The sequence below is a fragment of the Rhinolophus sinicus genome, chromosome 16 (assembly GCF_057876585.1).
Source record: "Rhinolophus sinicus isolate RSI-liver-muscle chromosome 16, RSI-T2T, whole genome shotgun sequence".
Lineage (NCBI taxonomy): Eukaryota > Metazoa > Chordata > Mammalia > Chiroptera > Rhinolophidae > Rhinolophus > Rhinolophus sinicus.
This window is the reverse complement of record NC_142516.1, coordinates 180,556,441-180,572,500: the sequence shown is the minus strand read 5'-3', so window position 1 is coordinate 180,572,500 and position 16,060 is coordinate 180,556,441.

Here is a 16,060-nt window from a genome sequence, read left to right as displayed (position 1 = left end):
GTTGAATTGTATGTATACATGTTTTTGATATTTGGGTATATTTTTATACTGTTTTATTTGTGTTGTTAGTCTCTTCATTCTATCTATTCTGCTAATCTTATTTTAGTGGATGAGCTAGAGATATTTGATAAGATAACCAAGTTGTCCTCCTAACTTTGTTTCTCACACTTTGTATAATACTGAACAAGGCATTTATTTTTTCAAAATTGCTTCTTCAAAAAAATGGAGATCGCTTTATGTATCTCAGTGAGAATTGTCACTCACCTCCTTCCATCTCTCTAAGTCTTCTTTTATAGCGCGATTTCTAAATTTATCTTAAGTGCCATTCAATTCCTTCCTTTCCAGTAGAGATATCTAAGATCTTTGGAGCCAGCAAACTTTTTCTGTAAAGGGCCAGAGAGTAAAATGTTTAGGCTTTGAGGGCCACATAAAGTCTCTGTCACATTACTTTCTTCCTTTTTCCTTTCCTTCCTCCCTCCCTCACTTCCTTCTTTCTTCTTTCCTTCCTTTCCTTTGTAAAAAAGAAAACAAAAATTATGTACACGATTTGTCTCACAATTTTGTTTGCTGAACCATGATATAGAGAAAAAACATTTTTAATGAAACATATAAATTAAATTAAATTAATGAATTGATCTATTCTGATTTCTGCTCTTTCGATCAAGAGCTGGCAAAATCTTTAAAAGGCCAGCTAGCAATTATTTTAAACTTGCAAGTCATACAGTATCTGTTGCAATTATTTAACTCTGCCACAGGCAAATCTGTAACATGCCAGCAGTGACAGACAATTGGTAAATTAATGACTGTGACTATCTTTCAATAAAAGTTTATTTACCAAAAAGGTGGCTGATGTTTGGACCCAAACATTACATGAATGTTTATAGCAGCTTTATTTGTAACAGCCCCAAACTGGAAACACCCCATATGTCCTCCAATAGGTGAATGGTTAAACAAAATGCAGTAGATCCATACTATGTATCACTGCACAGAGATGAAAAAGAATCAGCTATTGATACATACAATAACTTGGGTGAATCTCAAGGGAACTATATTGAGTGAAGAATGGCCAATCTGAAAACATGACATGGTGTGATTCAATTTCTATATCATTCTTCAAATGACAAAATTATGCAGATGGAGAACAAATTAGAGGTTGCCAGGGGTCAGGCATTGCGGAGGAACATGATGTGTTTCACTACAACGAGGCAGTAATAGGAATATACTATAAAGTCTAAGTACTAATATTAGAATAAAATAGAAGGCTCGGATTATAGTAATAGAAGAGCTGAAAGCAAAAATCAAACACACATATGTCAGTCATATGTATATATTTAAGAAATCCCTGACATAATAAAAAGAGTTTTTATATGCACTTTTAAGTGAAATTGCTATTGGCAATCTCCACATTTATACATTTCTTATTTTTATACTTACCATTTTACAATAAATTTGATCAAATATTTCAAGTGAAAAAAATATCACAGGAGAATTTACTACTGAAAATACTCAGCTTTTTTTTCAGTTTGTCCCCCAAAATTTCTAAATTGCATGTGTGATTTTGTATCTACTAAAGAGGATCTAACTTTGCTCCTTGAGGCAAAAGATTCTTTGATTGTTTTGTAGCGAAAGGAAACAAATCATAGGATAGTGAAAGACATACACTGATTTTTATCTAGCAGAAAACTTTGTGGGTGTGTGTTGGGTTTTTGTTATTGTTGTTTAAAAATCAAATGCAGTACACAATGCTACTTTAGCCCACATTTCCAGCATTTGGGCAAAGATGGAGTTGCCAATTGACTGAATAGTTCTAAGCTAAAAAGTAGGTGAAACTAGATTGTCAATGGTAGCACAAAATAAGGGATGTGTTGCAGTCTAGAATATACCAATAAAACAAGACATCTGTGCTTATATCCAGCATTTTTTTTCCCTTCAAATATGAAAAAGAAACAAAGAAAGTGTCAGTAGAATACATTTTGAGGAAATTTATAACCATCAGATCTTCCCTGCAAGAAATGTGAATGATTTTCTTCAGGCAGAAGGAAAACTGTACACGTTAGAAATGTAAATCTGCATTAAAAAGAAAGAGAGAAAGAAAAAAGAAAGCATCAGACAAGAAATAAGAAAGTAAATATTTTATTTTTCTCATCTTTTATTGATCTAAGAGATAATAATTCAAAATAATAATAGTAGTAATGTATTAGGTGATCATAGCATATGAATAAGTGAAATGAATGACAGCAATGTCACAAAGGATGGAGGAAGTACTTGAAATTACTGTGTTAAAAGGTACCTGCACTAAATTAAAGCAAAATAGTTTTATTTTAAAGTGGTCTAAATTAGTCATAAATGTATATTGTAAATTCTAGGAAAAAACAATAAAAATTTAAAATATAATTGATACGCTGAAAGATGATTTATGTAAAATAATATATGAGTGAAAGAAGATAAAGGAGGCTCTGGAAACACTTAAAAAACAGCTCTGGAAACGGTAGGTGATAATGAAACTATGTAAATAATCACTTTATATATGAATGATCTACACGCACCAATTAAAAATAAAGATATATAGGGTGGATAAACCAAAAGCAACAAAAAAGATAAACAACAAAGTAGTAAAAGACCGAGCTATATGTTATCTAAAAGAAACCCACTTTGAATATAAAGACGCTGATAGATTAAAAGCTAAGGACTGATAAAATATATACCATGCTAGCACAAATCAAAATAAAGCTAAAGGAGCTATATTATAGTCAATCAAAGCAGACTGCAGATCAATAAAAATAATCATAGATAAGGAGAGGTATGACATTATGATAAAGGAATCAATTCTGCAACAATATATAACAATCCTAAATGTGTATACACCTAACAACATAATGTCAAAATATATTAGGTAAAATTAATAGAACTCTACAGAGAAGTAGATAAATCACCTATTGCAATTGAAGTCCTCAATAGCCCATGTTAGTAATTGATAGATCAGGTAGGCAGAAAATCAATAAGGATATAACTGACCTGAACAAGACTATCAATCAGCTTGGTCAAATTAATATTCATAGGAAACTTCATCCAACCTCAGAAGAATACATTTTTCTCTCACATGTATAAAAATTTATCAAGACTAAACACATTTTGGGTCATAAAATACAATTTAACACATTCAATAGAATAGAAAATACATGAAGTTTTTTCTCAGACCCAAATGGAATTAAATTAGAAATCAGTAACAGAAAAATAGATGGAAAATTTCCAAATGTTTGGAAATTAAACAACACATTTCTAAATTATACAAAGGTCAAAATTAAAATCAAAAGAGAAACTTTAAAATATTATGAAACAAATGGAAGTGAACATAAAACTTATCAAAATGTGTGGGGTGCCATAAAAGCAGTATGTAAAGAGAAATTTATAGGACACACTGCATATATTAGGAAAAAAAACAAAAGGAAGATCTAAAATCAATAACCTAGGCTTTTACTGTAGGAAACTAGAGAAAGAAGGGCAAGTTAAGGCTTGAAACAAGCAAAAGAAAATAAATAATAAATATTAGATCAGAAATCAACAAAATCGAAAACAAGAAAACAGTAGAGAATATCAACAAAATAAAAAGGTGTTTCTTCCTAAATGGATATATTTCTAAGCAAGAAAACAAAGAAAGAGAAAGAGAAGACGCAAATTATGTATTTCTGAAATAAAAGGACGTTATTTTTTCCAGATATTAAAGGGATAATAAAGGATGTTACAAACAACTCTATACCTATAAATTTGGTATGTTAGATGAAAAGAGGACATAATTTGAAAGGTAAAGCTATCAAACTCATAATAGGAGAAAAGTATAATCTGAACAGTGTGACATCTATTAAATTAAGTGAATCATTAATTAATAATCTTCCAAAAAGGAAGGCACCAATCCATTATGATTTCATTGGTGAATTCTACCAATCATTTAAAGAAGAAATAATTTGAATTCTCCACAATCCTTTCCAGTACATAAAAGCAGAGAGAACACTTCCTAACTTACCCCATACATTACCTTATATAAGAGAATAATATAAAGACTTTATTAGAAAGGAGAACAGCAGACTAAATATTTCATTAACAAAGAGGCAAACATCTTAAATAAAATATTAGCAAATTGAATATAAAATGTATCTAAAGAATTACAAAACTTGGCCAAGTGAGATTTATTCAACTATTATAGAATCCTGGGATTCTATTCCAAATATGAAAAACTGGTTCAACGTTTAAAGACTAATAATTGCTGCCCACCATATCTACAAAGTAAGAATAGCAATAGATTAAACAATATGGTCATATCAATTGATGCCGGAAACACATTTGACAAAATCCAAAAACCATTCTCATGAAAAAACTTCCCAGAAAACTAGGAATCAAGAGGACATTCCCCAGTTCTATAACAAATATCTACAAAAATATTTACAGCTAACATCATAACTCATAAAACAAAGAGATCACATTCTTCCTAAAATTATAAAGAAGATAATAATGCCCTTTCTCACTACTTCTATTCAGTATCATAGTGTAAATCCTAAGTGGTGTAGTAAGAAAAGGGCTTAAAAAATATACAGAATGGAAATAAATAAATAAAACCGTCCTTATTTGCAGATGAATAAGTGTATGTATAGAAAATAACATAGACTGGATACCCCCCCAAAAAAAACATGTAAAACACATAAGTTTGATATACAAGGTTGCAGCAAACAATGATAATATACTGCTATCAATTGTTTTCCTATATAGAAACAATAAACAACTATAGTTTGTAATTTAAAATATCAATTAGAATTGTAGTAAAAAATTAAATTCTTAGGCCTAAATCTAACAAAATATATAGAAAAACTGTGTGTGGAAAATTATAAAATAATGAAAAGCACCTTTTAAATATTTAAACAAATGGGTAGAGATTCTTCAATCCTTAGCTGTAAGATTTACTAGTGTTAAGAGTCAATTTTTCCCTACTTGATCTAAGGATTCATTATCATCCTAATCATAATCCCAGAAAACTTCTACTAGGTATCAACAGACTGATTTGAAGTTTATATGGAAAGGCAATAGACCTGAAAGAGTCAACACAGTATTGAAAAAGAACAAGTTACAGGATTCACACTAGTGATTTCAACCTTTATACAAGGATTTAGTAACCAAGAGGGTGTGATATTGATGAAAGAATAATACATAGATTAATGGAACAGAATAGGGACCCCAGAAATAGACCCAAACAGAGATAGTCAACTGACTGTTGACAGAAAATCAAAGGTAAATTAACAAAGGGCAATCTTTCCAATACTAGCTGCTGGAACAATTGGTCATCCATATGCAAAAATGTTAACCTAGACGTTACACATTATAGAAGAAAACCACTCAAAATGACATGCAGACAAATCTATATGATCTTGGGTTTGGTGATGAGCTTTAAAATATAACACCAAAAGCAATATCCATGGGGGAAAAAAAACTTTATTAAAATTAAAAACTTGTTCTCTGTAAAACATACTATTACCATGTTTCCCCCAAAATAAGACCTAGACGGACAATCAGCTTTAATGCGTTTGGAGCAAAAATTAACTTTTGGAGCAAAAATTAATACAAGACCCAGTATCATTATATTATATTATATTATATTATATTATATTATATTATATTATATTATATTATATTATATTATATTATATTACATTACATTACATTACATTATATTGATGAGGTCTTATATTAATTTTTGCTCCAAAAGACGCATTAGAGCTGATTGTCCAGCTAGGTCTTATTCTCAGGGAAACACGGTAATCGAATACAAATAAATCACAGGCTGGAGAAAACATTTGCAAAAATACATTTGACAAAGGACTTGTATCCAAAATATACCTCCAAAAAAATCTTAAAATGCAACAAATTTCAATAATAAAAAAAATCCATTTAAATTGGGCAAATATCTTAATAGACACCTCTTTAAAGAAGACATGAATATGGCAGATAGGCATATGCAAAAATGCTCAAGATCATTTGTCTTTAGGGAATTTCAAATTAAAACAACAATTATTTTCCCAAACACATATTTTATAATGGCTAAAATGTAAACAAAAAAACAAACTGATGATGTATATTAATGATATGAAACTGTTATCATTTGCTGATGGGGATAAAAACTGATATAACAACTTTCAGTGGCAGTTTCGCAGTTCTTACAAAATTAAACATCATGTTATCATATAAGTCAGCAATTGTACTCAAGAGTTCATAGTGAAACACAGAAAATATTTAGGGAAGTAAAACTATTCTTTATTATACCATAATGGTGCATATAAGACATTAAGCGTTTGTCAAAACTCATGGAAATTTAGAGCACAGAAAGTAAATTGTTTTATGTTTTTTTGTTTGCTTGTTTTTAAGAAAGCATTTAGGAGAGGTGGAATTCCTGGGTAGAAGGTGACAAAGAATAAAAATTCATTACAAATGAATGAAACAACTTCTCCAAAAGGGGTGGGAATAAGAGGCTAGCCTAAGTTACTCTGGAAATAAGTGGGTTCTGTAAGTCTCAAGGCAAAAGAAGATGTACACAGGTACTAGCCTCCAGCTGATAAAGTAGTTCCCCATGGTGGTATGGAGGGTATATCTGAAAGTTGCTACGAAAACATAATTTTAAAGTTCTCACCGCACACACCAAAAAATGTGTAACTATACGAGGTGATAAATGTGTTAACTAAAGTTACTCTGGTAATCATTTTGCAGCATAGACATATAAAAATCACTACATTGTCTACTTTAAATTTACACAAAGTTATATGTCACTGTATCTCAAAAAAGCTAGAAAACCATAAAGTAACTTTTAAAAATTCTGAAACCACTTTACAAGTATATTATAAATGAACAATTAAGTTAAGGCTCAGTGTTGAATCCAAGGTTGTCATTGTTGGCATGGGATGTACAGATAAACTAGGGGAGGAAGACAGAAATGACCTATGTGGTAAGGGGTTACAGTTGGAGACATCGGTATAAATTCAGGTTTTATTTAATGTAAATACAGATAGTTATACATAGAAATATACATAAGTATGTGTTACATTCATGTATCTCCTTGATCTGTCAGCTAGAAGATCTCAGATGCAAAAACATCCCAGAAACCAAAAGCATATCCAGTACCCACATCTTGGTTTCTAACATGACTTTTAGTATGATTTTTCCAATAAAGTAAACAACGGTTCATTGAAGAAATGACTGAATCTAAGACTGGGACAGGAAATATACAAAATGAGCACAGAGAATTTTGTATTGCCTGACAGGATAAAAGTGCTGGGGAAAAAAAGTAGAAAAAGAAAAAGAAAACCCCAACAATTGGGGATATGTAAAAGGGACACAGGAAAAAAATGAAAGAGTTCCCCATTAACAAATTTGAAATAATTTGGCAACAAATTAAATAAAGTAGTATAAAATAATGCAAAGTATAATATATATAGGATGTATATATATATACACATACATATGTATGTACATATGTATATATATATATATGTGTGTGTATATATATGTATGTGTGTATATATATACATATATATATGCCCAAACTGATATACATTAAATAAATACACAAGTCTCTTACACAAAATTCCAAATGATATAAAAAGATACTTCATCCTTAACAAGATGGCTCATAACTCCTAATCCTCAAGTCGGGGTATGCGTAGCAATTTTCCTTTCAAAAGGAGAAATGGGGTAAAAGAATAAAAATATTAACTTTATGGTGCAGAAACAGACGTTACCTCAAACCAGGTGATTATTGTTAACATCAACAGCGATAAGGCACATGAATGTATGTGCCATGACTAGTGTGGTGACCATGGCATTATTCTCTTCACTTTTGTGATCCTCCTCCAAAAACACATAAGCTTTATGCAATCATAAGAAAAATACCAAACAAACTGCAGTGGTGAAAGCCTATGAAATATTTTATCAGAATTTGAGGTCATCAAAATAAAAAAGTCTGAAAACTGTCATAACCAAGAGAAGTCTAAGGAGACATGACAACTAAATTACTAAATGCAATGTGGTATCATGGATGGAATCCTGGAGCAGATCTATATCTATATCTACATCTATATCTATATTTCATCTATATCTATATCTACATCTGTATCAATAGATATATATTTTATATATACATAATATATGATATGTATATATTGTATATTACATAAATATGTATTATATATAACATACATTAAAAATAAGGAAATTTGAATACATATGGACACCGGTCAATAACAATGTGTCAATGTTTTAATTAATGTTGACAAAGGTGCTATACAAATATAAGATGTTAGTAAAAGGGAAGCTCAGTGGGGCTGCAGAGGTACTCTTCATAATATTTTTCTTTTCCTTAACAGCTTTACTGAGATATAATTCATGTTAAATACAATTCAACAACTGAAAGAATACAATTAACAATTATTAGTATTCCACATACATGTGCAGCAACCATAATCACAGTCAAATTTGGAACATTCTCATCACCTCAAAAAGAAAACCTATACCCACTATTCTCCCATCCCACATCCCCAGCCACAAGCAACAGCTGGTTTATACTTTCTGTGTCTATAGATTTCCTATCCTGGGTATTTCATTTGAATTAAACCATATAATATATGGTCTTTTGTGACAAGCTTCTTTCACTTAGAATAATGTTTTTAAGCGTCATCCATATTCTAGTATGTGGCAGTACGTCATTCCTTTTTGTAGTTGAAAAATACTCTATTGTATGTATATACGACATTTTTATCCATTCATCAGTTGATGAATATTTTTGTTGTTTCCACCTTTTAGTTATTATGAATGATGTTGCTGTAAATATTTCCATGCTGGTTTTTGTGTGGACATAATTTTCAGTAATTTTTCTAGTTTGTTTTCTTCCTCTCAGTGTCCTGATTGTGCCTCTTTGGATAAATTATCACATAGGCAGTATATTTTCTATTATGTAAATGAAGTGTATATTACTAAACCACTATCTTAGTCTTAAACATTTATATATCTTGGACAATATTTGGAGATATTAACTTTCATCCGGCATATGTAACTTTCTACAGTAATGGATGTAGAAAATGTATTATAACATAATTAGCAAGAGCTAAGGAACCCCAGAGATTCGTGATTTGACTAGATAGCTGAGGCTAAATGATATTCCAAAAATTTAAAGCAGAGCTTTTAGAATTATCTCTCATATCTACTTCCTTCTACTATTTTCCTAATTATAAGTATTTGAAATAAAGATATTGTGCGCTATGATTTATATCCCCATCAGAAACTTTAGTTTCCTTCTTCATGATTCTGAGACACAGTTTAGAACACTTCTGATGAACTGTTAAAACTGTGTAACTTTCTCTCCCTTGTCTTTTCTTTTTAAATAACACCAATGAAACATGATAATGCTTAGTAGAAAAAGGATTCCATATAATAGTTTGTCAGTCCTCAAAGTTTTATAAGTAACAAATTCATTATAGCTTCAATAAACATTCCAGTGAAACTTGATGCCTGACTGAACTCCAGCTAAAATTTTGCCTAAGCATCTTAAAAGAAGTAGAAGGTTCGCCACCCTATGGACTACAAAATCTTGAAAATAACCTGAAAGGCACAATTTCTTAGGTTCCCTTTCTTAAGGGAACCTAAGAAATCTATCATTTTCGTATGTTCCCAGAAATCAATGCTTTATTATTAACTTCACATACTCCCCCAATTAGTGAAGCTGAATGATTATATAATTACAAACATAACAACAAATTAAAAATCAGTCTTTTTATTCAATTTTAAGGGGAAAAGGCAGCTACTGAATATATATCCATGTCAATATGCAATAGAAATTTGAATTAAAGATAGCTATAATTTAATTTAGACCAAAGAAAGATTGTTTTCAAATGAATTAAATGTTTTAAGTTATAGACACAATTGTTACACAATCCATTGCTTCTTAACAGGCAACATGCACAAACAATAAGAATGTCCTCTGTCGCTTTTTTACTGAATATAATTCTTATTAAATTTGTTTGGAAAGGAAAAAAATGCTATTAGGCTAAACAACTTACCTCTTTCATCTTGACCTCTTATTTTCCTTTTATTATACTGCCCATGAAATTAGCAGCTAGTTACTTAATTCACTAATTTATCCATTTATTTATTCGTAGCACATATGAAATATCTGTTATGTAGCAGACACTGAGTTTTATTAGTTAAACCTTTTCTTTTTTCTTATGAAAAAGGAAGACTCATAATACAGACTGATATCACTGATATTCCCTGGGAGTTTATCCTGTTAACATTCTATTTTTACCATTTTAACATAAATAAAAAGAGGAAAGTATAGCATAAAATAGTTTATGACTTATACAGGAGATATAATTAGCTATAATATAAAATATGCAAGAGAAGAAACAAATATATGTTTTCACAACTAAAAATGATAATATTCACTTGCTATCAGGCTCCCACCTGAATGAAAGAGTTTTGAAGCTAAAGTGTAGCTCAGATGTAATGTGTGCTCTCCTCTTACTTACGTAATTTTTCGTTCTTTCCGCTTTCATCATTCGAACTCAACTTCCTCAAACATGGCTTTGATTTTTTTTTTTTTAAACAGAATCCTTGATCAATTAAATGCCTGTTTAATAAGCACCTATTTTTGTTAGTCAGTATAGAATTAAAAAAAGAGAGAAATAAAATTTCTCAGAAATGACTGGAAGAAAGGGATGTATATACAATTATGGTATATGTATATTTAATAAAATATGCATATGTACATTTAATAAAATATACATTTTATTTTTGTTAAATATACATCAGTATATATATATATATATATATATATATATATATATATATATATATTTAATAAAAATATGCATTAAAGGCATGTACAATGGAAGACTGGCTCCCATTAAACCACTTAGATTTCAATTCAAATGTCACCACCCCTATTTCCATTCACTGTGTTTTATATTGCCCTATTTAATAATTTCTATATCAGTTATCATCTTTGCAAGTAATTTTTTTCTTTGCAAAAAAATGTTTATTTGTATATTTTCTGTGTCTCAACAAGAGAATGCTTGCCTCATGAGGGCAAAAAGGTAAAAAACTTAATCTTTCTTTTAACAAGTCCTTAGCAAATGTTGAATAAATGAAATAAAAGAAGAGACTTATGGGAAAGAGGAGAGACTAGAACACTCTTGGACTTTTTTTTTTTTTTTTTTTTGAAGACATAACTATGAAAGACACTACTCTTAATTTATCCTTTAGATTAACTGAATAATCTATACAGTGTAAAATACTGAAATGATACTTTAGTTGTTTACCCCTTCCTACCAAAAAGTCCTTCTTTTTCCCACTTTTCCTATTTCTTGGAAGGCTCTGTTGTTTAGTTCCTATGCTGGAAATTTCTATTATCCTTGATTTCTTTTTCTCTCTTAAATCATCATCAATCAGGAAATCAATTGCCAAGTTCTAAAGAAGTCACCAAAACACCAAAGCATATGATACGGTTTTCTTGTGGGAAAAAAGAAAAAGAAATCTTCAATAGATGAACACACATGCTTGTATATTTTTACTCTAGTAGAGATAACAGAGTGTAAAGGGTAGAGATAATAGAGTGTAAAGATACACCAAGTGGTTAGAAATTACCTCAAGAATGAGAGGTGTGTGTGTTTGTTTGTGTGTTGAGGAAGGAACAAGAGAGATGATTGACTTTGCATTTCTGCATTCTGTATTGTATTTAGATTCTTAAAATATGCATGCACTAGTTCTATAATTTAAAGTTCAAACACAAATTTAAAAAATGTATCGTCTTTTTTTCTTTCATTTTCATTCAGGTCATCACTATCTTGATTCAGCCTAGAGTTAACCTCATCTTTGAACTAATACACAGTTGCTCTCCCACCATTCAGCATCTTCTCATTTGAGTCCAGTCTACAAACGTCTTAGATTTATCTTCATATAATTCAACTTAAAAACCTGTGAGCTCTCTCTAGGGACTTCAAAATTATTAACAAAGGCTTATATGGCATCTGTAATGTACAAAATGAGGCTCTTTTTTACTTACTGTTCTATTACTTAGCTATCCTTTATAGGGAAACTGAATTATCTGTGCACAAAATAAAACTGATGATTTTATTTTACCAATCATTTTTACCTCCTGTGTTATCTCCAATGATAAAGGTATCATATATTTATCCATTTATAATTATCTAAGAACACATAAGCTACCTGGTATTGAAATAAAATTACCTATTCATCTTAAAACACTCATGCTATTGTTTTATGTATTAAAGATAGTTGGGAACTTGCCTTTTTAAAAGCAATAGTAAATGTTGCTAGCACTTCACAAACTGTTTTCCACTATATGTGCTCATTCAATCCTGAATGTAGCTGAGGTAGACAAATATCATTATGTTCATTTTATAGCTGAGGAACCTGAATTTCACAAACATTAATTTGACCAAGATATTTACCTAGTAGGGTACAGAACTGGCATTTGAACTTCAGTTTTCTGACTATAAAACATGTACTTTTTAAACAATAATTCATCTCATTCTGCCCATTTCATTCAAATTGACTGCAAACTCTTTGATGAATAAAACTCCTCGCTATATTTATCGTAATGTATTCAAAAGTAAATGGCAAAACTTTCAAATGAATTTCAATAAATATTTTTGAATGAAATGACTTACTTGCACTTCAAATTGACAGTAATATTAATAATATCATTTTAGACATTACCAGAAAATATGGCCACAACACTTGATGACATTTTAATCAGATGATTAAACATGCACAAAGTTATGACTGTGTTCTAAGGAGTTTCTGATACACTAGAAGAATGGACTAAGATGTAATAGAATATGTCAAGGTATTATACTTAGTTTCAAATCAGCAATCATTGAAAACAGAGATAAAATGATGTATAATAAATTTTTAAGATTATTTCAAGTTTTATATATATATATATATATATGTATATACACTAGTTCCTACTTACTCATGGTAGTTGGTAGTTACATTCTATAAAGTTGCCAGAAATACTAAATTAGTGAAAATTCAATCATTGCTCCCAGATAAATTACTGGGGGTTAGGTTCCTGTGAGCTTTGTCAGATTTCCATCAACTGATCAATATATAACCTTGTTTTATGTGTGTTTCTATTTAAAGGCCACTTATATTACCATTGATTCTTTATTATTTCATGTAATAATATATTATTGACTCTTTGACATTAAACTCAAAGCCAACAGCACTATAACCTACACCTAGATAAAGTTAATAAAAGAAAGAGTTTCTCCATAGAAACAGCCTTTTTTTTTTTTTTTATCAAAACACTAGACAGCACTTTGGCACTATGCATGGGGGTCATACTAAAAAGTGAAATCACCATCACCAATAACAAAAAGAAACAACGTCAAAAGTGTGGCATTAGATAGACCATGAAAAGGACCCTTGTTTACAATGAGAACTGAAATAGAAAGGTGGAGAATTACCTTGTTCAACCTCAGCTGGCAACTTGCACATTGGGTGATGTCACCTGTGCACGAATGACATGAAGGACAGCACTGATTTGGAATTACAAATAAATTTTAGCCAGCAGGTGAATGCACAAATACAGATACTGCCAATAATGAGGACTGGCTGTATACATGCAAATACTTTTAGACAGTATAATTTTCTTTCAAAAATTATATAGGACGTAGGATCCAAGAAAGTAAACAGGTTCACAATTGTCTGTTTTTCTTTTTATTGCTGTTGTTAGTAGAGTTTTAGAAAATGTAATGATTACTGTCTTATAAATTAGTCAAATTCTGAGGGGCTTCTGCTGTTTTTTGGAGTCTGATGAAAATCATGGCACTTCATCCTCAGAATAAGTGTTATTTTACATATCATTTAATGTAGTTCATAAAGATTCAAAGAGTATAGAATCACACTATTGTAAGTTCCCTTGACTTAGAAACCTGCATTCAGTTCTAATGAGCACATTCCTAAAAGACTATAAAAGCACAAAAGAAAATAAATATGATAAAATGAAAACTAAAAGCTACATAGCATGGTGCAAAGAAAATGGGGACAGTTACAGCTGGGACTTTTTTTAAATAGTAGTCTGCATTTATATTAATGGGTATCACATGGAAGGCACTTTATTCATTTCTATGTAAGAAGTCATAGGGCAGAACCCGAAGTAATGGGGGGAAGCTACACAGGACTATAAAGAGTAATCTTTTGCCAGCAGTTATCCAAACCTGAGTGAACTGCCTCAGAATGTAAGTTAGATACTGTCCCTGAAGTCTTTAATAAAAACATGAATGATTATTTGTTGGAGATGTTGAAGGTATTCAAATGTTATATTGACAGAATACTTAAGGTTGAATATTTAGTATCAGAGATTCTAAAATTTATGAATATATATTTTTTTCTTTAAGTCAAATCCTAATATGCAAAAAAAATTCACAAGTAAAATATTGTCTTTCCCTTATGGAAATAAAAGTTCAAAATAATTAGTTAATTTTTTAAATTCTATTTTTTAAACAGTTGTATCATTTGACTACGTTTTGTATGGGGAAAAATTCTGGGGGAGTCACAACATTAGACAGTTCAAGCAAAAATTCTTTTGTAATATAAAGAGTTTCACTGAAATAAATTCCTCTTATATATTTTGATATAAATGATATAAAACAACTTACATGTTTTAATACTGAGACCACAGCTTAACTTAAAAATATTTTCCATTATACAAATGGGTAAGAATGATACCATTTGTTATATTGGATTCTTATCAAGTATTTTTGTTTCTGAATTTTTCAACATTATGTATTGTGCTTAAAAATTGTAGTTCATTTTCCAAAGTGAATTTCACTTTCATTTTCGTATTTCTTTTTCAAGTTTTTCCATAAGTCACAATATGAGAAAAATCATAAAATATTAGTTTCAGAATATAATAAAGGATGTCTGACTTTTATTTAATACGACATGGACAAATTAGTCCAACTATTGATGTTAATTTCATCACTGACTGGCAATTGTGGAACTGAGACTAAGAAAAATTCTCTGAGAAACTATAATTTTGATTGTCGATCAAGGGGAAAATAAATATGTCCCTTTGATAACTTAATCTAAAAATATTTCCTAGGAAAGAAACTCAGTTCTCCTTAAATATATTGAAGCAGTGAAATAAAATATCAGTTCATCTGAGACAGAATTTAAAAATAGAATCTAAAATCATAATGATTAAAATATATTTCAAAGACATTTTCTGTTAATACTAGGTCATTAAAATCTGAGGATAGTAAGTCAAGATTACTGTATATTTGTGATGTAACTATAAGGAAATATTTTATATATTTCAAAATATTGCTGTCCCCCCTCTACACATGTATACAGAAACCTTTCAACATCAGAGGCAATTGTGAGAGGATAGTTTATAATTTATGCCCTGCTTTTGTAAAATGTATCCCTTTTCACACTTAATAAAATCATACGAAAAGCACTGCGGATTTGTTTTCTATTTCATTAGGGACAGAGTAGAGAGAGGGTGGTGCCTTTGCCAAAGTTGTCATTATAACAAGTACTGAGCACTATTTTATTATGTAATAGAATTTATGTCCTTTGGGTAAACATATCCAGAGAAAATATAATGAAATGAATCCTGAGAGTTATGGGAAAATAATGAATTATTTAATTTATTAAATTTTTTCTTTCACTATGTTTATTGAGGATCTGCTTCCAAGATTTACTCACATGATTGTTGCAAGATACAATTTCTTTTGGGTTTTGGCCTCAAGGCCTAACTTCGTAGATAGCTGTTGGCCAGAGGCTTCTCTCAATTCTTTGCCGTATTGGTCTCCTGAGATATTGTGATTTATAAGAAATATATATTTGGTCATTCCTATAACACATATATATTTCATATATATTTGGACTTCATTTCCGGTTCCCGGCTCACAGCTCCCAAAACCCTACAGATTTTCTAAGAGCGATGGAAGTATCTTTTGTCTTAATATTTGGTGTCTTATCCTCTGTTCCTAAA